The sequence below is a fragment of the Conger conger genome, chromosome 12 (genome assembly GCF_963514075.1).
Source record: "Conger conger chromosome 12, fConCon1.1, whole genome shotgun sequence".
Taxonomy (NCBI): domain Eukaryota; kingdom Metazoa; phylum Chordata; class Actinopteri; order Anguilliformes; family Congridae; genus Conger; species Conger conger.
Window position 1 is genome coordinate 2,140,244 of NC_083771.1, and position 22,644 is coordinate 2,162,887.

A 22,644-nucleotide genomic window follows, 5' to 3' on the forward strand; every position below is an offset into this window, starting at 1 on the left:
GCTCCGGATGCCTCCTCCAGGTCCACCTCAATGTCCACCTCCTGGGCCTCCCCCTCCGCCGAGTCTGAAAGGGCCAGGAACCTGTTCTGCAGAGGGATGCCCGGTCCTGCCTTTGCTTCTCTCCCGTTCGTGTCCCCCGAGCGAACCCGCTTCCGTGCTGCCACCTGCGCCCACTCCGGCACCTCTCCCTCTGGAGGAGGGCTGTCCCCCCACGCCAACGGGGTCTGCAGGTCCGCAGTGGTGCACATAGCCGCTCCCTCCGCCTCCGGGGACAAAACCTCCTCCACAGGAGGCACCGACAAAGGGGAAAATAGCTCCGGCGAACCCTCTCTTGGGACTCCGGACTCCTCCGCCCAGACCCTCGCCTTCATCACCACTGCCCCAAGCCCCAAACCCAGGCCAGGACGCGAGGAAGGCCCGAAGATCTGCCCCGGTGAGTAGGCCCGGACCGGACCGGAATCCGGACCCAGACCGGAACCCGGAACCGGACCAGAACCCGGAGCCGGACCGGAACCCGAACCGGAATCCGGAGCCGGACCGGAACCCGAACCGGAATCCGAAGCCGGACCGGACCCCAGAGCCGGACCCGGGCCGGAACCCGGAGCCCGCACGGAATCCGGAGCCGGACCGGAACCCGGAGCTGGACCGGAACCCAAAGCCAGACCCGGACCGGAAACCGGAGCCCGACCGGAAGCCGGACCCGACCCAGACCAAGCCTCCATGGTCTCACTGGACCCCCTTGCCTCTTGCTCTGTACTCCCCTCCGCGCCCCTCCGTGGCTCCTCCAAAGCTGAGGTCTCGCTCCTGTGCCCAGGATGCAGGGATGGTTCCGGAACCGGAGCCAGCCCACCAGGCCCCACCCCTTCCTGATCCGGCCTAGTGGCCAAGGCCGCCGCAGAGCCTGGGCTAGTAGTGCTGGAAGGCCCAGCCCCGTGCTCCGAAGCCTGCCCTCCCTCCGTAGCCGACTCCCCTGCTTCTCGCCCGGCCTTCCTGGTGCTAGGCCGTGCTTGACCTCCAGGAGGCCCAGAGTAGGCCCCAAACTCACCCTGCACCAGGGCCGCAAACGACCTCACCCTTTCTGGGCAGGCCCGGAAAAGGTGCTCCACACTCCCGCAAAGACTGCACATTTTCGGGGCCACACAGTCTCTTGTAGCATGCTCCGCCGATGCACAATGCCTACATCGGTCAGTGGAGCACACCGCCTTAACATGCCCATACAATCCACACCTACGACAGTACAAAGGTTGCCCTGGGTATACCAGGTAGCCCCTGTCCGGGCCTATGGAGAAGGCCCCAGGAGGATGTGCTACCCCCCCCACCCCTGAAGGATCCTGCTTAAAACGGACATTAAAACGTCTTTTCCCGTTCCAAAAACCAAATCTGTCTTTCAATTTCACCCCCTCCCTCACATCTGAACAGTACCTGAGCAGGAAGGCCAGGATGTCCTCCTCCCGAACAAAGGGGTTGTAGAGGTGGATCATCAGGGGTCGCAGGGCCTTGTTATATAGCAAATGGACGGTAATCCCTTGCAGTGCCGGGTCCTCTTTGTGTTCCACAAATTTCTGGTGCAGGTTGTAGCAGGCGGCTTCTGACACAAATGTTAAATCAAAAAACCCTCGTGGGGAAAAATCCTGGAGGCAAAAAACCGTCTCGCTGTCAACCCTTAGTAACTCCTTCAAAATGTTCTTCACAAAAAAATCCAAAGTGAAACCTTTCCTCCTCTCTCCGTCCTCCATCTCCACCCGAACCGTGTTCCTCAGCCGCACCCTGTGGGTCGGCACGTCACCTTCCGGCGTTCCCATCCTCTTCCCGTCTTTATCTTTGCCAAAAGGCCGAGAAGCGATAACCGCAAACTGGCCCCTGCCGACGGCGCCCTCCCGGTGGCCCCGGACCGCGCTCGGGGGAAGACGCCACCTGGCCCAGGAGCCGGCCCCCCTCCCCGCCTTCCCAAGAACCCTGCGCACGCACTGACTGGCCGGTCGGCGAGCTACCGTAACGACCGGACTCAGCTGGCTCCTCCCACCAAGATCCACTGTCCTCCACTGGCAGGCACAGCCGCCAAAAACACTCAACACATACCGAGTACGCTGTGACGTACTTACTACCGAGTTACTTACCGAATAGCTGCTCTCTAGGCAGCGACCAAAGCTATTTAGCGAGCGGGGCATCGATCGCACGCGGCAAGCAGGCGATAAGCCAGAAACGAGCAAGTCGGCGACTCGCAAGCAACCCGCATACCTGTCGCACATTGCCGTCTGTCCTTAAACCGTTCGAAGTTGCCCCGTCCTGTGGACGGAGCATCCAAAAATAGCACAAACTCAGGTGCGTTCCTCTCCACGGAAATCTTTAGTAAAAGGCGAAAGATTTGTGCGTGCTGAAGAGAAACCCGAGCGAAATGTGACCTTTCAGCGCACCAGGCGCCTCCGGCCCCCTTCCCAGCCACTCCCACTGACCCGGGGTTGCCACTGCCGCCAGCCGGCCGGACAGACAATCCGAGAGGGAAGGTGGGAAAAGCGAGACAGCGCAATGACAACAAACAGTTACGTCCCGCACAGAAAACTACATCATTTTGCTAAAAAACAGAGGCAAGCACACTTACAACAAGGGCACATATTCACCCTATTTACAACACAATTTACATACATACAAAAAAAAACAAACAAACAAACAAACAAACAAAAAGGGGGAAGAACAGGGCAACCCACCCACCTAGTAAAGGACAACAAAACACAACCTTTTTTTGCACAAAACTTGGAGAGGCGCACCGTTCCCGAACGCACTGCAATAACGGGTCGATGCTTGAAGCGGACGGAGCAAGCTCCTTCTCCGACTCCCTGTGCCAAAAATCCGTTTAATATATAGTCCCCTGATAGGGGACGTATCAGATATTAAACTGATAAGAACAGATACTACACTTGATCTTAGCCAAAAGGCCGAGAAGCGATAACCGCAAACTGGCCCCTGCCGACGGCGCCCTCCCGGTGGCCCCGGACCGCGCTCGGGGGAAGACGCCACCTGGCCCAGGAGCCGGCCCCCCTCCCCGCCTTCCCAAGAACCCTGCGCACGCACTGACTGGCCGGTCGGCGAGCTACCGTAACGACCGGACTCAGCTGGCTCCTCCCACCAAGATCCACTGTCCTCCACTGGCAGGCACAGCCGCCAAAAACACTCAACACATACCGAGTACGCTGTGACGTACTTACTACCGAGTTACTTACCGAATAGCTGCTCTCTAGGCAGCGACCAAAGCTATTTAGCGAGCGGGGCATCGATCGCACGCGGCAAGCAGGCGATAAGCCAGAAACGAGCAAGTCGGCGACTCGCAAGCAACCCGCATACCTGTCGCACATTGCCGTCTGTCCTTAAACCGTTCGAAGTTGCCCCGTCCTGTGGACGGAGCATCCAAAAATAGCACAAACTCAGGTGCGTTCCTCTCCACGGAAATCTTTAGTAAAAGGCGAAAGATTTGTGCGTGCTGAAGAGAAACCCGAGCGAAATGTGACCTTTCAGCGCACCAGGCGCCTCCGGCCCCCTTCCCAGCCACTCCCACTGACCCGGGGTTGCCACTGCCGCCAGCCGGCCGGACAGACAATCCGAGAGGGAAGGTGGGAAAAGCGAGACAGCGCAATGACAACAAACAGTTACGTCCCGCACAGAAAACTACATCATTTTGCTAAAAAACAGAGGCAAGCACACTTACAACAAGGGCACATATTCACCCTATTTACAACACAATTTACATACATACAAAAAAAAACAAACAAACAAACAAACAAACAAAAAGGGGGAAGAACAGGGCAACCCACCCACCTAGTAAAGGACAACAAAACACAACCTTTTTTTGCACAAAACTTGGAGAGGCGCACCGTTCCCGAACGCACTGCAATAACGGGTCGATGCTTGAAGCGGACGGAGCAAGCTCCTTCTCCGACTCCCTGTGCCAAAAATCCGTTTAATATATAGTCCCCTGATAGGGGACGTATCAGATATTAAACTGATAAGAACAGATTTTTTTTGTTTAAGAAACTTTTATTTTACAAATTACATTTTACATTTTATTTACATTACATACACATAACCCCCACTGTATACCCACCCCTTACCTTTTCCACAGACAACTCCTATATATTCATTATTTACACTTTTATTTACACTATTTACACATTTGCCTCTTAGAGGCTCAAGGCGGCCCTCACCTTTTCCCATTTCTTTTCTCCCCTTTTTTTTCCCCCTACGTGGGCGCACACCCTCATCTCCACCTCCACTCTTCTCTCCCACCCCTTAAAACACTGCACCCCCGTCGTGCCATCTGAGGGATTCAGTACCTTCCTGTTCCTACTGTCCCACAGGGCCAGCTTCCCCCAGCTCACCAGGAGGCTGAAAACCTCCCTCTCCTCCGCCTTCATGCTCCCCACCCCGGCAGCCCTCATGACCCCCTCCTTGTCCACTGCTGTGGCCCATACCGGGAGAAACACCCCCCTGTTTGCCCTACCCCAGAACACTCTTGCGAAAGGGCATTCCCATAGGGCGTGCCCTCCCGTCTCCTCCCTCCCACAGCCCCTAGGGCACAAAGGGCTCCTGGCAGTGCCCGCCCTGTGCATCCTCTCCCTCACCGGTAGTCTTCCCAGACCGCCCAACCAATTCAGGTCTCCTGCCCGGTTTGGGAGCCACCTGGCCGTCAGCCACCTCCATTGCCCTCCGCACCTTTCCACCTCCCTCTCTGCCTCCCTCGTCCTCCTGCCCAGGATCGCTTTATAGAGGGCCCTATGGTCCCGCAGCCCCTGCGCCATGATGATCTCTCTGTGAGCCCTTAAAAAGAGAACTGCCCTTGCGTAACACCACGGGGTATCCTCCGCCCTCGGCCCCCTGTTGTCCCACCCCACCAGTTCTCTCATTGCTGTCCCCACCCACATCTTCATGAGGTGCCGGCACTTGTGGCCCTCATCCGCCACCAGGGTATCAAAAATGCCCTTTAAAGCTAGCACCTCTAGCTTTAAGCCCACATCCACGAGGCCTCTTCCCCCTTTCTCCACTGGCAAAAATAAAACCTCCCGTTTTACCGGCTCTAACCGCCCTCCCCACAAGAAATTAAAAATCAACCGGTTCATTTTCACCTTGCACACCGCCGGCATCGGAAAAACCCTCCCTAAATAAATCAATTGCGGCAAAAAATCCGCCTTCACCACTAATACCTTACCTGTCAATGTTAATGCCCTCGCCCTCCACAAACCCACCCTCTTCCTTACCTTTTCCAGGCACTGTTCCCAGTTCAGCCTGTCTGCCCTCTCCCTGCTGAACCGGATCCCCAGCACCTTCATCCCGTCCTCACACACTGCGAGGCCATGCTGCTCCCCCCTCCTCCCTCTCCATCCCTCGGTCACCATCACTGCCGACTTGCTGTTGTTCACCTTGGACCCCGACCCCCGACAGTACTGGCCCACCAGGCCCATGACCCTCTCGATGTCCCTTTCCGAGGAGACCACCACAGTCGTGTCGTCCGCATATTGCAGCAGCTTCAAAGTCTCTCCCCCGCTGCCTGGGATCTGCAGGCCCCTAAAAGCCCTGTCCTGCCTCATCAGCTCTGCCAAGGGCTCTATGAAGCAGACATAGAGTAGTGGGGACAGAGGGCACCCCTGTCTCACCCCTCTTCCCTGCGACACCGCCGCGCTCAGAGCCCCGTTCACTTTCACCCGGCTGAAGGCCCCGCTATAGAGGGTCTTCACCCAGGAAATGAACCTCACTCCGAACCCCATCTTGCCCAGAACCTGCACCAGGAAGGCGTGATCGACCCGGTCGAACGCCTTCTGCTGGTCCAGGCTGATCACCCCTACCCCCACCTTCCTGCTTCTCGCCCAGCTCAGCACATCCCTGAGCAAGATTAGATTCTGGGTCCCCATCCTTCCTGGGACCGCACAGGTTTGATCTGGTCCCAGCACTTCCCCCAGAACCCCCTTGGCCCTGTTGGCCAGCACCTTCCCCAGCACCTTGTAGTCGGTGCAGAGGAGTGTGACTGGCCGCCAGTTCCCCAGATCTGTCCTCTCGCCCTTCTTGAACAGCAGGTGTATAACCCCCTCCCTCATTGATAGGGGCATTTTCCCCACTTCTCCCACCCGGTTGAAAACTTCCACCAGGTCCTCCGCCATTATACCCCAGAAGTGGGTATATAGCTCCCTGGTGATCCCGTCCCTCCCTGGCGTCTTCCCCGCTTTTAGGGAGAACAAGGCCTCCCTTACCTCTTCCTTGCCTATCTTCTTCCCCAGAGCTTCCTGTCTTCCCTCCCTTACCTTCCTCCAGAGCTTCCCTACCAGCCTGTCCCCCTCCTCTGTGTCCCTCTCCTCCCTCCCAAACAGCCCTGAGTAAAAAAGCGCCGCGGCGTCCAGTTTTTCCTCCTGCTTCCTTACCTCCCCCTGGCCTGTCCTTATCGCCTCTATCCATCCGTCGCTCTGGCGTTCCCTCACGACTTTAAAAAAGAAAGGGGTTACCCTCTCATCCTTCTCCCTCCTCTCCACCCTTGCCAGGAAGGCGAAACGCCTTGCTCTCCCGATGTAATGAGTTTTTATCTTTTCTTTTAAGCCCTTTACCTCCTCTGCGTTCACCCTCCCTCCCCTGTTTGCCACCCCCACCCAGTATTGTAGTTCGCTCCGTAGTGCCCACACTCTCTCTCTCTCTTCCCTCCTCTTCGCTATCCCATAGGCCTCACAGAACTCCCTTACCCTTTGTTTTACCACCTCCCACCACTCCAAGATACATGGAAATTGGGCCTTGAAAGCCTTCCAACCAAAATAAAACTCCTTGAACTGCTCTACAAAAACTGCATCCTCCAGGAGTTCTGCATTAAAGCTCCAAATCCTGCTTCTTTTCCGCTCCCCTCCCTCTAATACACACTTTATTGCACAATGGTCGGACGCCCAGCTTGGTAGCAGCACAAAACTTTTCAACTTAAACGCCTTTGAAACAAAAAAATAATCCAGCCTCCTCCTACAGCCCCTGGAGTTCGCCCATGTAAACCCCTCCCCCTGTCGGCCATTTTCCCCAAAACAATCAAACAAAGAAAACCTAACTAAAATCTCTTTTTCTAAATAACTAACAGAAAAATCCCTCCTTCCTCCCACTATCCCTTCATCCACAGCCACATTAAAGTCCCCTCCCAAAATCATACCTCTATTCGTCGCCAACAAAACCGGCAACAACTTAAAAAAAGCCAAACGCTCTGAAATATTGCACGGGGCATGTACATTTATGAGCCGTAATTTTTCCCCCCCCCACAAAACATCCACACACAGGAGCCTTCCTGGAACTATGGTCAGGAACTCCTCGACCACTACCCCCCTTCCCCTAAACAAAATCCCCAAGCCGTCTGCGTGGACATTGCCCACCGACCAAACTGAAGGCCCTAAACCCCAATCCTTCCTAAACATGGCCACATCCTTCCCCCCTCCCAAATGGCATTCTTGAAGGAACAGTACATCAAACGGCACCTCTTTTAGCGATAAAAACAGTGCAACCCTTTTGTCCCGTTCCTTTATGCCCCTGGCATTTAGAGACATGAAAGTCCTCTCCATTACTAAAACTGTATTAAAAGACTTATTGGCTTCCGGCCTACCTCTGTCCAAAAATCTTCTCCATGGCCCCCCTCGGATCCGTTAGCGGTGGAGCCTCCAAGCTCCCCATCTCCTTCTCCACCTCCTCGGCCCAGTCCTTGGGCCTAGCCACGGCTTTGGTAGGGGCCTTGGCCTTAGCCTGCCTCCCCCCCGGTGGAGCTCCAGCCATCTCAGGCCTCTCCTTCCTCTTCTCTCCCCTCAGCCTGATGACGGCATCCTCCTCCATGGACAGCTCCATGTCGGAGTCGTCGCTGCCTTCATCCACCGTCTCCCCCCCCTCCCTGCTGCCGAGCTCCAGGTCGGTGTCCGGGATCGGGCCTTCCTCCATGTTAGGCCCGGCTGAGCCCGGCCTAGGCCCTCTCTGCTCCCCCTTCCTGCTCTCTGCCTCGCTCTGCTCTGCTGGGCCTGGTGTAGGCCCCTCAGCCTCCACTGGGCCTGGTGTAGGCCCCTCAGCCTCTGCTGGGCCTTGTGTAGGCCCCTCCACCGTCGCTGGGCCTAGTGTAGGCCTCTCTGCCTCCTTTGGGCCTGGTATAAGCCCCTCAGCCTCTGCCGGGCCCGGTGTAGGCCTCCCTGCCCCTGCCAGGCCTGGTGTAGGCCTCTCAGCCCTTGCTGGGCCTGATGTAGGCCTCTCCGCCTCCTTTGGGCCTGGTGTAGGCCCGTCAGCCTTTGTTGGGCCTGGTGTAGGCCTCTCAGCCCCCGCTGGCCCTGGTGTAGGCGCTGCTCTCTCCCTGGCTGCGTCGGCGTAGGTGCGGCGGCGCTCAGGGCATGCCCTCATGAAGTGGTCTCTGGAGCCACAGGTGTTGCAGGTGCGTGGCTCCTTGCACTCCGCCGCCATGTGCCCTTGCTGTCTACAGTTATAACATACCACCGACCGGCACCCCGCGTCGACATGGCCCACCTCCATGCACCGTCGACAGAAGGGAGGCTGCCTGGAGTACATAACGTGGCCCTTTACTCCCTCGACCATGCAGAGGGCTGGAGGATGGAGGTAGCCCTCGTAGCCATGGTCACTCTCCCGGAGCAGGACCTCGTACACCCTCTGGCCGTTCCAGAATCCATAGGCGTCCCTCCGGTATCTGGGTCCAGCCACCACCCTGGCGTACCGCTCCAGGTACCTCCCGACAGCCTCGTCCGGCACGTTCATATCAAATAAATTGATCACTACCACCCTGTGGTTCCTCCTCTCCATGGACTCGAGTCGGAACGGCCCCAGGTCTTCCATCTTACTCCGCTCCATAAAGGCTTTGAACGCATCCGGTCCCCTAAAGGCGATGTCCACGAATTCCTCCCTTCCGTTCCGTTGAATGCCCAAGATTTCCTTCTCCGTCAGCAAGAACTTCTCCACCACAAAAGCCTTCACAAACTCCTCCCTCTGTGGCATGCTCCCTGGGACCCCTGCCCACTTCACCCTCACCGTATTCCTTACAGCTCTCCAGTTGTTTGTTGCCATATTTACTGTGTTCGCTTCTCTCCACCACAAACCACTTGATCTTAGCCAAAAGGCCGAGAAGCGATAACCGCAAACTGGCCCCTGCCGACGGCGCCCTCCCGGTGGCCCCGGACCGCGCTCGGGGGAAGACGCCACCTGGCCCAGGAGCCGGCCCCCCTCCCCGCCTTCCCAAGAACCCTGCGCACGCACTGACTGGCCGGTCGGCGAGCTACCGTAACGACCGGACTCAGCTGGCTCCTCCCACCAAGATCCACTGTCCTCCACTGGCAGGCACAGCCGCCAAAAACACTCAACACATACCGAGTACGCTGTGACGTACTTACTACCGAGTTACTTACCGAATAGCTGCTCTCTAGGCAGCGACCAAAGCTATTTAGCGAGCGGGGCATCGATCGCACGCGGCAAGCAGGCGATAAGCCAGAAACGAGCAAGTCGGCGACTCGCAAGCAACCCGCATACCTGTCGCACATTGCCGTCTGTCCTTAAACCGTTCGAAGTTGCCCCGTCCTGTGGACGGAGCATCCAAAAATAGCACAAACTCAGGTGCGTTCCTCTCCACGGAAATCTTTAGTAAAAGGCGAAAGATTTGTGCGTGCTGAAGAGAAACCCGAGCGAAATGTGACCTTTCAGCGCACCAGGCGCCTCCGGCCCCCTTCCCAGCCACTCCCACTGACCCGGGGTTGCCACTGCCGCCAGCCGGCCGGACAGACAATCCGAGAGGGAAGGTGGGAAAAGCGAGACAGCGCAATGACAACAAACAGTTACGTCCCGCACAGAAAACTACATCATTTTGCTAAAAAACAGAGGCAAGCACACTTACAACAAGGGCACATATTCACCCTATTTACAACACAATTTACATACATACAAAAAAAAACAAACAAACAAACAAACAAACAAAAAGGGGGAAGAACAGGGCAACCCACCCACCTAGTAAAGGACAACAAAACACAACCTTTTTTTGCACAAAACTTGGAGAGGCGCACCGTTCCCGAACGCACTGCAATAACGGGTCGATGCTTGAAGCGGACGGAGCAAGCTCCTTCTCCGACTCCCTGTGCCAAAAATCCGTTTAATATATAGTCCCCTGATAGGGGACGTATCAGATATTAAACTGATAAGAACAGATACTACACTTGATCTTAGCCAAAAGGCCGAGAAGCGATAACCGCAAACTGGCCCCTGCCGACGGCGCCCTCCCGGTGGCCCCGGACCGCGCTCGGGGGAAGACGCCACCTGGCCCAGGAGCCGGCCCCCCTCCCCGCCTTCCCAAGAACCCTGCGCACGCACTGACTGGCCGGTCGGCGAGCTACCGTAACGACCGGACTCAGCTGGCTCCTCCCACCAAGATCCACTGTCCTCCACTGGCAGGCACAGCCGCCAAAAACACTCAACACATACCGAGTACGCTGTGACGTACTTACTACCGAGTTACTTACCGAATAGCTGCTCTCTAGGCAGCGACCAAAGCTATTTAGCGAGCGGGGCATCGATCGCACGCGGCAAGCAGGCGATAAGCCAGAAACGAGCAAGTCGGCGACTCGCAAGCAACCCGCATACCTGTCGCACATTGCCGTCTGTCCTTAAACCGTTCGAAGTTGCCCCGTCCTGTGGACGGAGCATCCAAAAATAGCACAAACTCAGGTGCGTTCCTCTCCACGGAAATCTTTAGTAAAAGGCGAAAGATTTGTGCGTGCTGAAGAGAAACCCGAGCGAAATGTGACCTTTCAGCGCACCAGGCGCCTCCGGCCCCCTTCCCAGCCACTCCCACTGACCCGGGGTTGCCACTGCCGCCAGCCGGCCGGACAGACAATCCGAGAGGGAAGGTGGGAAAAGCGAGACAGCGCAATGACAACAAACAGTTACGTCCCGCACAGAAAACTACATCATTTTGCTAAAAAACAGAGGCAAGCACACTTACAACAAGGGCACATATTCACCCTATTTACAACACAATTTACATACATACAAAAAAAAACAAACAAACAAACAAACAAACAAAAAGGGGGAAGAACAGGGCAACCCACCCACCTAGTAAAGGACAACAAAACACAACCTTTTTTTGCACAAAACTTGGAGAGGCGCACCGTTCCCGAACGCACTGCAATAACGGGTCGATGCTTGAAGCGGACGGAGCAAGCTCCTTCTCCGACTCCCTGTGCCAAAAATCCGTTTAATATATAGTCCCCTGATAGGGGACGTATCAGATATTAAACTGATAAGAACAGATACTACACTTGATCTTAGCCAAAAGGCCGAGAAGCGATAACCGCAAACTGGCCCCTGCCGACGGCGCCCTCCCGGTGGCCCCGGACCGCGCTCGGGGGAAGACGCCACCTGGCCCAGGAGCCGGCCCCCCTCCCCGCCTTCCCAAGAACCCTGCGCACGCACTGACTGGCCGGTCGGCGAGCTACCGTAACGACCGGACTCAGCTGGCTCCTCCCACCAAGATCCACTGTCCTCCACTGGCAGGCACAGCCGCCAAAAACACTCAACACATACCGAGTACGCTGTGACGTACTTACTACCGAGTTACTTACCGAATAGCTGCTCTCTAGGCAGCGACCAAAGCTATTTAGCGAGCGGGGCATCGATCGCACGCGGCAAGCAGGCGATAAGCCAGAAACGAGCAAGTCGGCGACTCGCAAGCAACCCGCATACCTGTCGCACATTGCCGTCTGTCCTTAAACCGTTCGAAGTTGCCCCGTCCTGTGGACGGAGCATCCAAAAATAGCACAAACTCAGGTGCGTTCCTCTCCACGGAAATCTTTAGTAAAAGGCGAAAGATTTGTGCGTGCTGAAGAGAAACCCGAGCGAAATGTGACCTTTCAGCGCACCAGGCGCCTCCGGCCCCCTTCCCAGCCACTCCCACTGACCCGGGGTTGCCACTGCCGCCAGCCGGCCGGACAGACAATCCGAGAGGGAAGGTGGGAAAAGCGAGACAGCGCAATGACAACAAACAGTTACGTCCCGCACAGAAAACTACATCATTTTGCTAAAAAACAGAGGCAAGCACACTTACAACAAGGGCACATATTCACCCTATTTACAACACAATTTACATACATACAAAAAAAAACAAACAAACAAACAAACAAACAAAAAGGGGGAAGAACAGGGCAACCCACCCACCTAGTAAAGGACAACAAAACACAACCTTTTTTTGCACAAAACTTGGAGAGGCGCACCGTTCCCGAACGCACTGCAATAACGGGTCGATGCTTGAAGCGGACGGAGCAAGCTCCTTCTCCGACTCCCTGTGCCAAAAATCCGTTTAATATATAGTCCCCTGATAGGGGACGTATCAGATATTAAACTGATAAGAACAGATTTTTGTTTTATAAACTTTTATTTCCACACATATCACATTACATTGTATTTACATTAAACACACATAACACAAACAATATACAAACCCCTCACGCTTTCTACAAACACAACACATATACATTCATTATTTAACAATTTATGTACACTATTTACACTTTCATCGGCCTAATTTTATTAGGCCACTATTATAGGCCTAAGGCGGCCTTCACCTTTCCCCATTTCTTTTTCCACCTCTCCTGTCCCTCTACCTGGGCGCACACCCTTATCTCCACCGCCACCCTTCTTTCCCAACCCTTGTAGCACTGCACCCCCGTCATGCCGTCTGAGGGGTTCACAATTTTCCTATTTCGGCTGTCCCACAAGGCCAGCTTCCCCCAGCTCACCAGGAGGCTGAACACCTCCCTTTCCTCAGCCTTCACCCTCTCCAAACCAACAGCCTTCATGGCTGCTGCTCTGTCCACTGCTGTGGCCCATATCGGGAGGAACACCACCCTATTTGCCCTCCCCCAAAAGACCTTAGCAAAAGGGCATTCCCACAGGGCATGCCCCCCTGTCTCCTCCCTCCCACAGCCCCTGGGGCACAAAGGGCTCCTGGCAGTGCCAGCCCTGTGCATCCTCTCCCTCACCGGCAATCTCCCCAGACCGCCCAACCAGTTCAGGTCGCTTGCTCGGTTTGGGAGCCACCTGGCGGACAAAAACTTCCACTGCCCTCCATTTCTCTCCACCTCCCTCTCTACCTCCCTCGCCCTCCTGCCCAAGAGCGCTTTATATAGGGCCCTGTGGTCCTTCAGCCCCTGCGCCATGATGGTCTCGCTGTTTGCTCTCAAGAACAGCACCGCCCTTGAGTAGCACCACGGGATGTCCTCCGCCCTCGGCCCCCTATTGTCCCACCCCACCAGCTCTCTCATGGCTGTCCCCACCCACATCCTCATGAGATGTCTGCTCTTATGGCTCCCAGCTCCCACCAAGGTGTCGACGATGCTTTTTAGGTACAACACCTCAAGCTTCAGGCCTACGTCCACTAGACCCCGCCCTCCCCTCTCCACTGGCAAAAACAAAATTTCCCTCTTTACCGGTTCCACACGCCCTCCCCACAGAAAATTAAAAATCATCCGGTTTAAAACGATCTTGCACCCCGCCGGGATCGGGAAAACTCTCCCTAAATAAATAAGTTGCGGCAAAATGTCCGCCTTCACTATTAAAATCTTACCTGATAGGGTTAGTGTTCTCGCCCTCCACAAGCCTAACCTCTTCCTTACCTTTTCTAGGCACTGTTCCCAGTTCAGCCTGTCCGCCCCCTCCCTGCTGAACCGGATCCCCAGCACCTTCATCCCGTCCCCACACACTGTCAGGCCATGCTGCTCCCCCTTCCTCCCTCTCCATCCCTCGGTCACCATCACTATCGACTTACCATAATTTATCCTCGACCCTGACCCTCGACAGTACTGGCCCACCAGGCCCATGACCCTCTCCACATCCCTCTCTGAGGAGACCACCACTGTGGTGTCATCTGCGTACTGCAGCACCTTTACCCTCTCGCCCCCACTGCCTGGGATCTGCAGGCCCCTAAAAACCGTGTCCTGCCTCATCAGCTCCGCCAGGGGCTCTATCACACATACATACAGCAAAGGAGACAGGGGACACCCCTGCCTCACCCCTCTACCCTGCCTCACCGGCACACTCAAAGCCCCGTTAACCTTCACCCGGCTGAAGGCTCCGTTGTAGAGGGCCTTTACCCAGGCAACAAAACCCCCTCCAAACCCCATTCTGTCCAGGACCTGTACCAGGAAGGCATGGTCGACCCGGTCAAAAGCCTTTTGCTGGTCCAGGCCAATCACTCCTATCCCCACCTTCCTACTTTTAGCCCAGGCCAGCACATCCCTCAACAGCACTAGGTTCTGGGACCCCATCCTTCCCGGGACCGCACAAGTTTGGTCCGGCCCCAGAACCTCCCCCAACACTCCCTTGGCCCTGTTGGCCAGCACCTTCCCCAGCACCTTGTAATCGGTGCAGAGGAGTGTGATTGGCCGCCAGTTCCCCAGGTCTTTCCTCTCTCCCTTCTTAAAAAGGAGGTGTATAACCCCCTCCCTCATCGACTGGGGCATTTTCCCCACTTCTCCCACCCGGTTAAACACCTCCACCAGGTCCTCTGCCATCTCTCCCCAAAAGTGGGTATATAACTCCCTTGTTATTCCGTCCCTCCCTGGAGTTTTCCCCGCCTTTAGGGAGAACAAAGCTTCCCTTACCTCTTCCTTATTTATTTCCCTCCCCAAAGCTTCCTGTTGTCCGTCCTGCACCTTCCTCCAAAGCTGCGCCACCAGCCTGTCCCCCTCCTCCGTGTCCCTCTCCTCCCTACCAAACAGCACAGAATAGAAAAGCGCTGCAGCGTCTAGCTTTTCCTCCTGCAGTCTTACCTCCCCCTCCTTTGTGGCTAACGCCTCTATCCATCCCTCACTTTGGCGTGTACTTACCATTTTGAAAAAGAAAGGCGTTACTCGCTCATCTCTTTCCTTCCTCTCCACCCTCGCCAGGAAGGCAAACCTTTTTGCCTTCTCCATATAATAGGCCCTTATTTGTTCCTTTAGTGCCTTTACCTCTTCTGTCTTTACCCTCCCTCCCCTGTTTGCCACGCCCACCCAGTATTGCAGTTCACTCTGCAGTGCCCACACTCTCTCTCTCTCCTCCCTCCTCTTGGCTATCCCGTAGGCCATGCAAAACTCCTTAATTCTAATTTTTACCAGCTCCCACCAATCCAAAACACATAAAAACTGGGCTTTGAAGGCCTTCCAACCCAAATAAAATTCCTTAAATTGCTCTATAAAACAAAAGTCCTCTAGGAGTTCGGCATTAAAACTCCATCTCCTTTTCCTTTCGTTCTCCCCTCCCTCCAAAATGCACTTTATTAAACAATGGTCCGATGACCAGCTTGGCATCACCACAAACTTTTCCAAACGAAAACTTTTGGACACAAAAAAATAATCCAGCCTTCTCCTGCAGCCCCTGGAATTTGCCCATGTAAACCCCTCCCCCTGTCGGCCATTTTCCCTAAAACAATCAAACAAAGAAAACTTAACCAAAATCTCTTTTTTTAAATAAAGAACTGAAAAATCCCTCCTTCCCCCCACTATCCCCTCATCCACAGACACATTGAAATCCCCCCCCAAAATAATACTCCTATTTGTAGCCAAAACTTCTGGCAAAAGTTTAAAAAAATCATACCTCTGAGAAATATTGCACGGGGCATGCACATTGACAAATCTCATTCTCTCCCCTCCCCACAAAACATCCGCACACATGAGCCTTCCTGGGACTATCGTCAGAAACTCCTCAATTTCTACCCCCCTTCCTTTAAACAAAATCCCCAAACCGTCAGCGTGGACATTGCCTACTGACCACACTGAAGGCCCCAGATCCCAATCCCTACGAAAAATGGCCACATCCCTCCCCCCTCCCAAATGACATTCCTGCAAAAAAAGTACATTGAATGGCACCTCTTTTAAAGATAAAAACAGCGCCAACCTTTTGTCCCGGTCTTTTATGCCCCTGGCATTAAGAGACAAAAATTTTTTCCCCATGAATAAAAATGTAATAAAGGTGTTGGCCTTCAGCCTACCTCCTTCCAAAAATTTTCTCCATCCCCATCCTGGGTTCCGCCGGCAATGGAGCGTCCGAATCCCCCATCTCCTTCTCCACCTCTTCGGCCCAGTCCTTGGGCCTAGCCTTGGCTTTGGTCGGGGCCCTGGCCTTTGCCTGCCTCCCCCCTGGTGGAGCTCCAGCCATCTCAGGCCTCTCCTTCCTCTTCTCTCCCCTCAGCCTGATGACGGCATCCTCCTCCATGGACAGCTCCATGTCGGAGTCATCGCTGCCCTCATCCGCCGTCTCCCTCCCCTCCCTGCTGCCGAGCTCCAGATCGGTGTCTGGGATCGGGCCTTCCTCGGTGCTAGGCCCCGCTGAGCCTGGTGCAAGCCCTCTCTGCTCCCCCTTCCTGCGCTCTGTTGGGCCTGGTGTAGGCCCCTCAGCCTCCACTGGGCCTGATGTAGGCCTCTCAGCTTCTGTTGGGCCTGGTGTAGGCCTCTCAGCCCCTGCTGGGCCTGGTGTAGGCCTCTCAGCCCCTGCTGGGCCTGATGTAGGCCTCTCTGCCTCCTTTGGGCCTGGTGTAGGCCCGTCAGCCTCTGTTGGGCCTGGTGTAGGCCTCTCAGCCTCTGCTGGGCCTGGTGTAGGCCTCTCAGCCTCCGTTGGGCCTGGTACAGGCCTCTCAGCCCCCGCTGGCCCTGGTGTAGGCGCTGCTCTCTCCCTGGCTGCATCGGCGTAGGTGCGGCGGCGCTCAGGGCATGCCCTCATGAGATGCTCCCCCGAGCCGCAGACGTTGCAGGTGCGCGGCTCCTTGCACTCGGCCGCCATGTGCCCTCTTTGTCGGCAATTGTGGCAGACCACCAACATGCACCCCGCGTCGACGTGGCCCACCTCCATGCATCGCCGACAGAAGGGAGGCTGCCTGGAGTACATGACGTGGCCCTTCACCCCTTCGACCATGCAGAGGGCTGGAGGATGGAGGAAGCCCTCGTATCCATGGTCACTCTCTCGGAGCAGAACCTCGTACACCCTCTGGCCGTTCCAGAAGCCGTAGACGTCCCTCCGGTATCTGGGTCCGGCCACCACCCTGGCGTACCTCTCCAGGTACCTCCCGACAGCCTCGTCCGGCACGTTCATGTCGAAGAGGTTGATAATCACCACCCTGTGGTTCCTCCTCTCCATGGATTCAACGCGGTATGACCCCAGATCTTCCCTCTTGCACCGCTCCATGAACGCCTTAAATGCCTCCGGTCCTCTGAAGGCTACATCCACGAACTCCTCCCTTCCGTTCCGCTGTATCCCCAGAATGTCGTTCTCCGACAGCGAGAACTTCTCCAAGACGAAGGCCTTGACAAACTCCTCCCTCTGGGGCATTCTCCCTGGGGCTCCTGCCCACTTTACTCTCACAGTATTCCGCACTGCTCTCCAGTTACTGCTCGCCATACTTACAAAATTGGTCGCTTCTCTCCACCACAAACCACTTGATCTTAGCCAAAAGGCCGAGAAGCGATAACCGCAAACTGGCCCCTGCCGACGGCGCCCTCCCGGTGGCCCCGGACCGCGCTCGGGGGAAGACGCCACCTGGCCCAGGAGCCGGCCCCCCTCCCCGCCTTCCCAAGAACCCTGCGCACGCACTGACTGGCCGGTCGGCGAGCTACCGTAACGACCGGACTCAGCTGGCTCCTCCCACCAAGATCCACTGTCCTCCACTGGCAGGCACAGCCGCCAAAAACACTCAACACATACCGAGTACGCTGTGACGTACTTACTACCGAGTTACTTACCGAATAGCTGCTCTCTAGGCAGCGACCAAAGCTATTTAGCGAGCGGGGCATCGATCGCACGCGGCAAGCAGGCGATAAGCCAGAAACGAGCAAGTCGGCGACTCGCAAGCAACCCGCATACCTGTCGCACATTGCCGTCTGTCCTTAAACCGTTCGAAGTTGCCCCGTCCTGTGGACGGAGCATCCAAAAATAGCACAAACTCAGGTGCGTTCCTCTCCACGGAAATCTTTAGTAAAAGGCGAAAGATTTGTGCGTGCTGAAGAGAAACCCGAGCGAAATGTGACCTTTCAGCGCACCAGGCGCCTCCGGCCCCCTTCCCAGCCACTCCCACTGACCCGGGGTTGCCACTGCCGCCAGCCGGCCGGACAGACAATCCGAGAGGGAAGGTGGGAAAAGCGAGACAGCGCAATGACAACAAACAGTTACGTCCCGCACAGAAAACTACATCATTTTGCTAAAAAACAGAGGCAAGCACACTTACAACAAGGGCACATATTCACCCTATTTACAACACAATTTACATACATACAAAAAAAAACAAACAAACAAACAAACAAACAAAAAGGGGGAAGAACAGGGCAACCCACCCACCTAGTAAAGGACAACAAAACACAACCTTTTTTTGCACAAAACTTGGAGAGGCGCACCGTTCCCGAACGCACTGCAATAACGGGTCGATGCTTGAAGCGGACGGAGCAAGCTCCTTCTCCGACTCCCTGTGCCAAAAATCCGTTTAATATATAGTCCCCTGATAGGGGACGTATCAGATATTAAACTGATAAGAACAGATACTACACTTGATCTTAGCCAAAAGGCCGAGAAGCGATAACCGCAAACTGGCCCCTGCCGACGGCGCCCTCCCGGTGGCCCCGGACCGCGCTCGGGGGAAGACGCCACCTGGCCCAGGAGCCGGCCCCCCTCCCCGCCTTCCCAAGAACCCTGCGCACGCACTGACTGGCCGGTCGGCGAGCTACCGTAACGACCGGACTCAGCTGGCTCCTCCCACCAAGATCCACTGTCCTCCACTGGCAGGCACAGCCGCCAAAAACACTCAACACATACCGAGTACGCTGTGACGTACTTACTACCGAGTTACTTACCGAATAGCTGCTCTCTAGGCAGCGACCAAAGCTATTTAGCGAGCGGGGCATCGATCGCACGCGGCAAGCAGGCGATAAGCCAGAAACGAGCAAGTCGGCGACTCGCAAGCAACCCGCATACCTGTCGCACATTGCCGTCTGTCCTTAAACCGTTCGAAGTTGCCCCGTCCTGTGGACGGAGCATCCAAAAATAGCACAAACTCAGGTGCGTTCCTCTCCACGGAAATCTTTAGTAAAAGGCGAAAGATTTGTGCGTGCTGAAGAGAAACCCGAGCGAAATGTGACCTTTCAGCGCACCAGGCGCCTCCGGCCCCCTTCCCAGCCACTCCCACTGACCCGGGGTTGCCACTGCCGCCAGCCGGCCGGACAGACAATCCGAGAGGGAAGGTGGGAAAAGCGAGACAGCGCAATGACAACAAACAGTTACGTCCCGCACAGAAAACTACATCATTTTGCTAAAAAACAGAGGCAAGCACACTTACAACAAGGGCACATATTCACCCTATTTACAACACAATTTACATACATACAAAAAAAAACAAACAAACAAACAAACAAACAAAAAGGGGGAAGAACAGGGCAACCCACCCACCTAGTAAAGGACAACAAAACACAACCTTTTTTTGCACAAAACTTGGAGAGGCGCACCGTTCCCGAACGCACTGCAATAACGGGTCGATGCTTGAAGCGGACGGAGCAAGCTCCTTCTCCGACTCCCTGTGCCAAAAATCCGTTTAATATATAGTCCCCTGATAGGGGACGTATCAGATATTAAACTGATAAGAACAGATTTTTTTTTTTTTTTTTTTTTTTTTTTTGTGGTGAAGCTCTGAGTCAAGGCCTTAGCGTTGGCTCAGAGTTTTACCTATTTTTTTACTAAATCTCCTCTAAACTACTCCTTATATACATATATACAATCGCAACCATATCCAAATCACTCTCCAAATCAATCCCCGTCCAAATCCAAATTCCCGTTTAGCCATAAATCCAATCCGCTAAACCCCGTAGGGTATTCACTCAAACCCCGTAGGGTACAACTCAAACCCCGTAGGGTATTACTCTAGCCCCGTAGGGTCCTAACTATACAATAAGGAGGGAAAAAAATAAAACCCCCCGATCGCTCCTCACCACCAGGCCGAAGCCCGGCTTGAGAGCCGATCTGGCAAGCTCCAGGCCTAAGGCAGAGACCCAAGGGGAACCATGAACCATCATGGCTCTTACCCTTGATCTTAGCCAAAAGGCCGAGAAGCGATAACCGCAAACTGGCCCCTGCCGACGGCGCCCTCCCGGTGGCCCCGGACCGCGCTCGGGGGAAGACGCCACCTGGCCCAGGAGCCGGCCCCCCTCCCCGCCTTCCCAAGAACCCTGCGCACGCACTGACTGGCCGGTCGGCGAGCTACCGTAACGACCGGACTCAGCTGGCTCCTCCCACCAAGATCCACTGTCCTCCACTGGCAGGCACAGCCGCCAAAAACACTCAACACATACCGAGTACGCTGTGACGTACTTACTACCGAGTTACTTACCGAATAGCTGCTCTCTAGGCAGCGACCAAAGCTATTTAGCGAGCGGGGCATCGATCGCACGCGGCAAGCAGGCGATAAGCCAGAAACGAGCAAGTCGGCGACTCGCAAGCAACCCGCATACCTGTCGCACATTGCCGTCTGTCCTTAAACCGTTCGAAGTTGCCCCGTCCTGTGGACGGAGCATCCAAAAATAGCACAAACTCAGGTGCGTTCCTCTCCACGGAAATCTTTAGTAAAAGGCGAAAGATTTGTGCGTGCTGAAGAGAAACCCGAGCGAAATGTGACCTTTCAGCGCACCAGGCGCCTCCGGCCCCCTTCCCAGCCACTCCCACTGACCCGGGGTTGCCACTGCCGCCAGCCGGCCGGACAGACAATCCGAGAGGGAAGGTGGGAAAAGCGAGACAGCGCAATGACAACAAACAGTTACGTCCCGCACAGAAAACTACATCATTTTGCTAAAAAACAGAGGCAAGCACACTTACAACAAGGGCACATATTCACCCTATTTACAACACAATTTACATACATACAAAAAAAAACAAACAAACAAACAAACAAACAAAAAGGGGGAAGAACAGGGCAACCCACCCACCTAGTAAAGGACAACAAAACACAACCTTTTTTTGCACAAAACTTGGAGAGGCGCACCGTTCCCGAACGCACTGCAATAACGGGTCGATGCTTGAAGCGGACGGAGCAAGCTCCTTCTCCGACTCCCTGTGCCAAAAATCCGTTTAATATATAGTCCCCTGATAGGGGACGTATCAGATATTAAACTGATAAGAACAGATACTACACTTGATCTTAGCCAAAAGGCCGAGAAGCGATAACCGCAAACTGGCCCCTGCCGACGGCGCCCTCCCGGTGGCCCCGGACCGCGCTCGGGGGAAGACGCCACCTGGCCCAGGAGCCGGCCCCCCTCCCCGCCTTCCCAAGAACCCTGCGCACGCACTGACTGGCCGGTCGGCGAGCTACCGTAACGACCGGACTCAGCTGGCTCCTCCCACCAAGATCCACTGTCCTCCACTGGCAGGCACAGCCGCCAAAAACACTCAACACATACCGAGTACGCTGTGACGTACTTACTACCGAGTTACTTACCGAATAGCTGCTCTCTAGGCAGCGACCAAAGCTATTTAGCGAGCGGGGCATCGATCGCACGCGGCAAGCAGGCGATAAGCCAGAAACGAGCAAGTCGGCGACTCGCAAGCAACCCGCATACCTGTCGCACATTGCCGTCTGTCCTTAAACCGTTCGAAGTTGCCCCGTCCTGTGGACGGAGCATCCAAAAATAGCACAAACTCAGGTGCGTTCCTCTCCACGGAAATCTTTAGTAAAAGGCGAAAGATTTGTGCGTGCTGAAGAGAAACCCGAGCGAAATGTGACCTTTCAGCGCACCAGGCGCCTCCGGCCCCCTTCCCAGCCACTCCCACTGACCCGGGGTTGCCACTGCCGCCAGCCGGCCGGACAGACAATCCGAGAGGGAAGGTGGGAAAAGCGAGACAGCGCAATGACAACAAACAGTTACGTCCCGCACAGAAAACTACATCATTTTGCTAAAAAACAGAGGCAAGCACACTTACAACAAGGGCACATATTCACCCTATTTACAACACAATTTACATACATACAAAAAAAAACAAACAAACAAACAAACAAACAAAAAGGGGGAAGAACAGGGCAACCCACCCACCTAGTAAAGGACAACAAAACACAACCTTTTTTTGCACAAAACTTGGAGAGGCGCACCGTTCCCGAACGCACTGCAATAACGGGTCGATGCTTGAAGCGGACGGAGCAAGCTCCTTCTCCGACTCCCTGTGCCAAAAATCCGTTTAATATATAGTCCCCTGATAGGGGACGTATCAGATATTAAACTGATAAGAACAGATTTTTTTTTTTTTTTTTTTTGTGGTGAAGCTCTGAGTCAAGGCCTTAGCGTTGGCTCAGAGTTTTACCTATTTTTTTACTAAATCTCCTCTAAACTACTCCTTATATACATATATACAATCGCAACCATATCCAAATCACTCTCCAAATCAATCCCCGTCCAAATCCAAATTCCCGTTTAGCCATAAATCCAATCCGCTAAACCCCGTAGGGTATTCACTCAAACCCCGTAGGGTACAACTCAAACCCCGTAGGGTATTACTCTAGCCCCGTAGGGTCCTAACTATACAATAAGGAGGGAAAAAAATAAAACCCCCCGATCGCTCCTCACCACCAGGCCGAAGCCCGGCTTGAGAGCCGATCTGGCAAGCTCCAGGCCTAAGGCAGAG

At 55.0% G+C, this 22,644-nt stretch overlaps 16 non-coding genes and 2 pseudogenes across 16 annotated transcripts; all 18 read right to left on the reverse strand.

The window, feature by feature from the left end:
- Positions 1-2,277: 2,277 nt before the first annotated feature.
- Positions 2,278-2,394, reverse strand: LOC133105842 (U5 spliceosomal RNA). Its single transcript, XR_009704032.1, has one exon. It is a non-coding gene; the product is annotated as a U5 spliceosomal RNA (small nuclear RNA).
- Positions 2,395-2,754: 360 nt separating this feature from the next.
- Positions 2,755-2,945, reverse strand: LOC133106155 (U2 spliceosomal RNA). The gene has a single exon (XR_009704326.1). It is a non-coding gene; the product is annotated as a U2 spliceosomal RNA (small nuclear RNA).
- A 433-nt stretch (positions 2,946-3,378) lies between these two features.
- On the reverse strand, positions 3,379-3,495 carry LOC133105844 (U5 spliceosomal RNA). Its single transcript, XR_009704033.1, has one exon. It is a non-coding gene; the product is annotated as a U5 spliceosomal RNA (small nuclear RNA).
- A 360-nt stretch (positions 3,496-3,855) lies between these two features.
- Positions 3,856-4,033, reverse strand: LOC133106392 (U2 spliceosomal RNA; annotated as a pseudogene).
- Positions 4,034-9,549: 5,516 nt separating this feature from the next.
- On the reverse strand, positions 9,550-9,666 carry LOC133105845 (U5 spliceosomal RNA). The gene has a single exon (XR_009704034.1). It is a non-coding gene; the product is annotated as a U5 spliceosomal RNA (small nuclear RNA).
- Positions 9,667-10,026: 360 nt separating this feature from the next.
- LOC133106156 (U2 spliceosomal RNA) lies at positions 10,027-10,217 on the reverse strand. Its single transcript, XR_009704327.1, has one exon. It is a non-coding gene; the product is annotated as a U2 spliceosomal RNA (small nuclear RNA).
- Positions 10,218-10,650: 433 nt separating this feature from the next.
- LOC133105846 (U5 spliceosomal RNA) lies at positions 10,651-10,767 on the reverse strand. Its single transcript, XR_009704035.1, has one exon. It is a non-coding gene; the product is annotated as a U5 spliceosomal RNA (small nuclear RNA).
- A 360-nt stretch (positions 10,768-11,127) lies between these two features.
- LOC133106157 (U2 spliceosomal RNA) lies at positions 11,128-11,318 on the reverse strand. Its single transcript, XR_009704328.1, has one exon. It is a non-coding gene; the product is annotated as a U2 spliceosomal RNA (small nuclear RNA).
- Positions 11,319-11,751: 433 nt separating this feature from the next.
- Positions 11,752-11,868, reverse strand: LOC133105847 (U5 spliceosomal RNA). The gene has a single exon (XR_009704036.1). It is a non-coding gene; the product is annotated as a U5 spliceosomal RNA (small nuclear RNA).
- Positions 11,869-12,228: 360 nt separating this feature from the next.
- LOC133106380 (U2 spliceosomal RNA) lies at positions 12,229-12,403 on the reverse strand (annotated as a pseudogene).
- A 5,495-nt stretch (positions 12,404-17,898) lies between these two features.
- Positions 17,899-18,015, reverse strand: LOC133105848 (U5 spliceosomal RNA). Its single transcript, XR_009704037.1, has one exon. It is a non-coding gene; the product is annotated as a U5 spliceosomal RNA (small nuclear RNA).
- Positions 18,016-18,375: 360 nt separating this feature from the next.
- On the reverse strand, positions 18,376-18,566 carry LOC133106158 (U2 spliceosomal RNA). Its single transcript, XR_009704329.1, has one exon. It is a non-coding gene; the product is annotated as a U2 spliceosomal RNA (small nuclear RNA).
- A 433-nt stretch (positions 18,567-18,999) lies between these two features.
- LOC133105849 (U5 spliceosomal RNA) lies at positions 19,000-19,116 on the reverse strand. Its single transcript, XR_009704038.1, has one exon. It is a non-coding gene; the product is annotated as a U5 spliceosomal RNA (small nuclear RNA).
- A 360-nt stretch (positions 19,117-19,476) lies between these two features.
- Positions 19,477-19,670, reverse strand: LOC133106524 (U2 spliceosomal RNA). The gene has a single exon (XR_009704536.1). It is a non-coding gene; the product is annotated as a U2 spliceosomal RNA (small nuclear RNA).
- An 855-nt stretch (positions 19,671-20,525) lies between these two features.
- On the reverse strand, positions 20,526-20,642 carry LOC133105851 (U5 spliceosomal RNA). The gene has a single exon (XR_009704040.1). It is a non-coding gene; the product is annotated as a U5 spliceosomal RNA (small nuclear RNA).
- A 360-nt stretch (positions 20,643-21,002) lies between these two features.
- Positions 21,003-21,193, reverse strand: LOC133106159 (U2 spliceosomal RNA). The gene has a single exon (XR_009704330.1). It is a non-coding gene; the product is annotated as a U2 spliceosomal RNA (small nuclear RNA).
- A 433-nt stretch (positions 21,194-21,626) lies between these two features.
- On the reverse strand, positions 21,627-21,743 carry LOC133105852 (U5 spliceosomal RNA). The gene has a single exon (XR_009704041.1). It is a non-coding gene; the product is annotated as a U5 spliceosomal RNA (small nuclear RNA).
- Positions 21,744-22,103: 360 nt separating this feature from the next.
- LOC133106503 (U2 spliceosomal RNA) lies at positions 22,104-22,289 on the reverse strand. The gene has a single exon (XR_009704521.1). It is a non-coding gene; the product is annotated as a U2 spliceosomal RNA (small nuclear RNA).
- Positions 22,290-22,644: the final 355 nt, after the last annotated feature.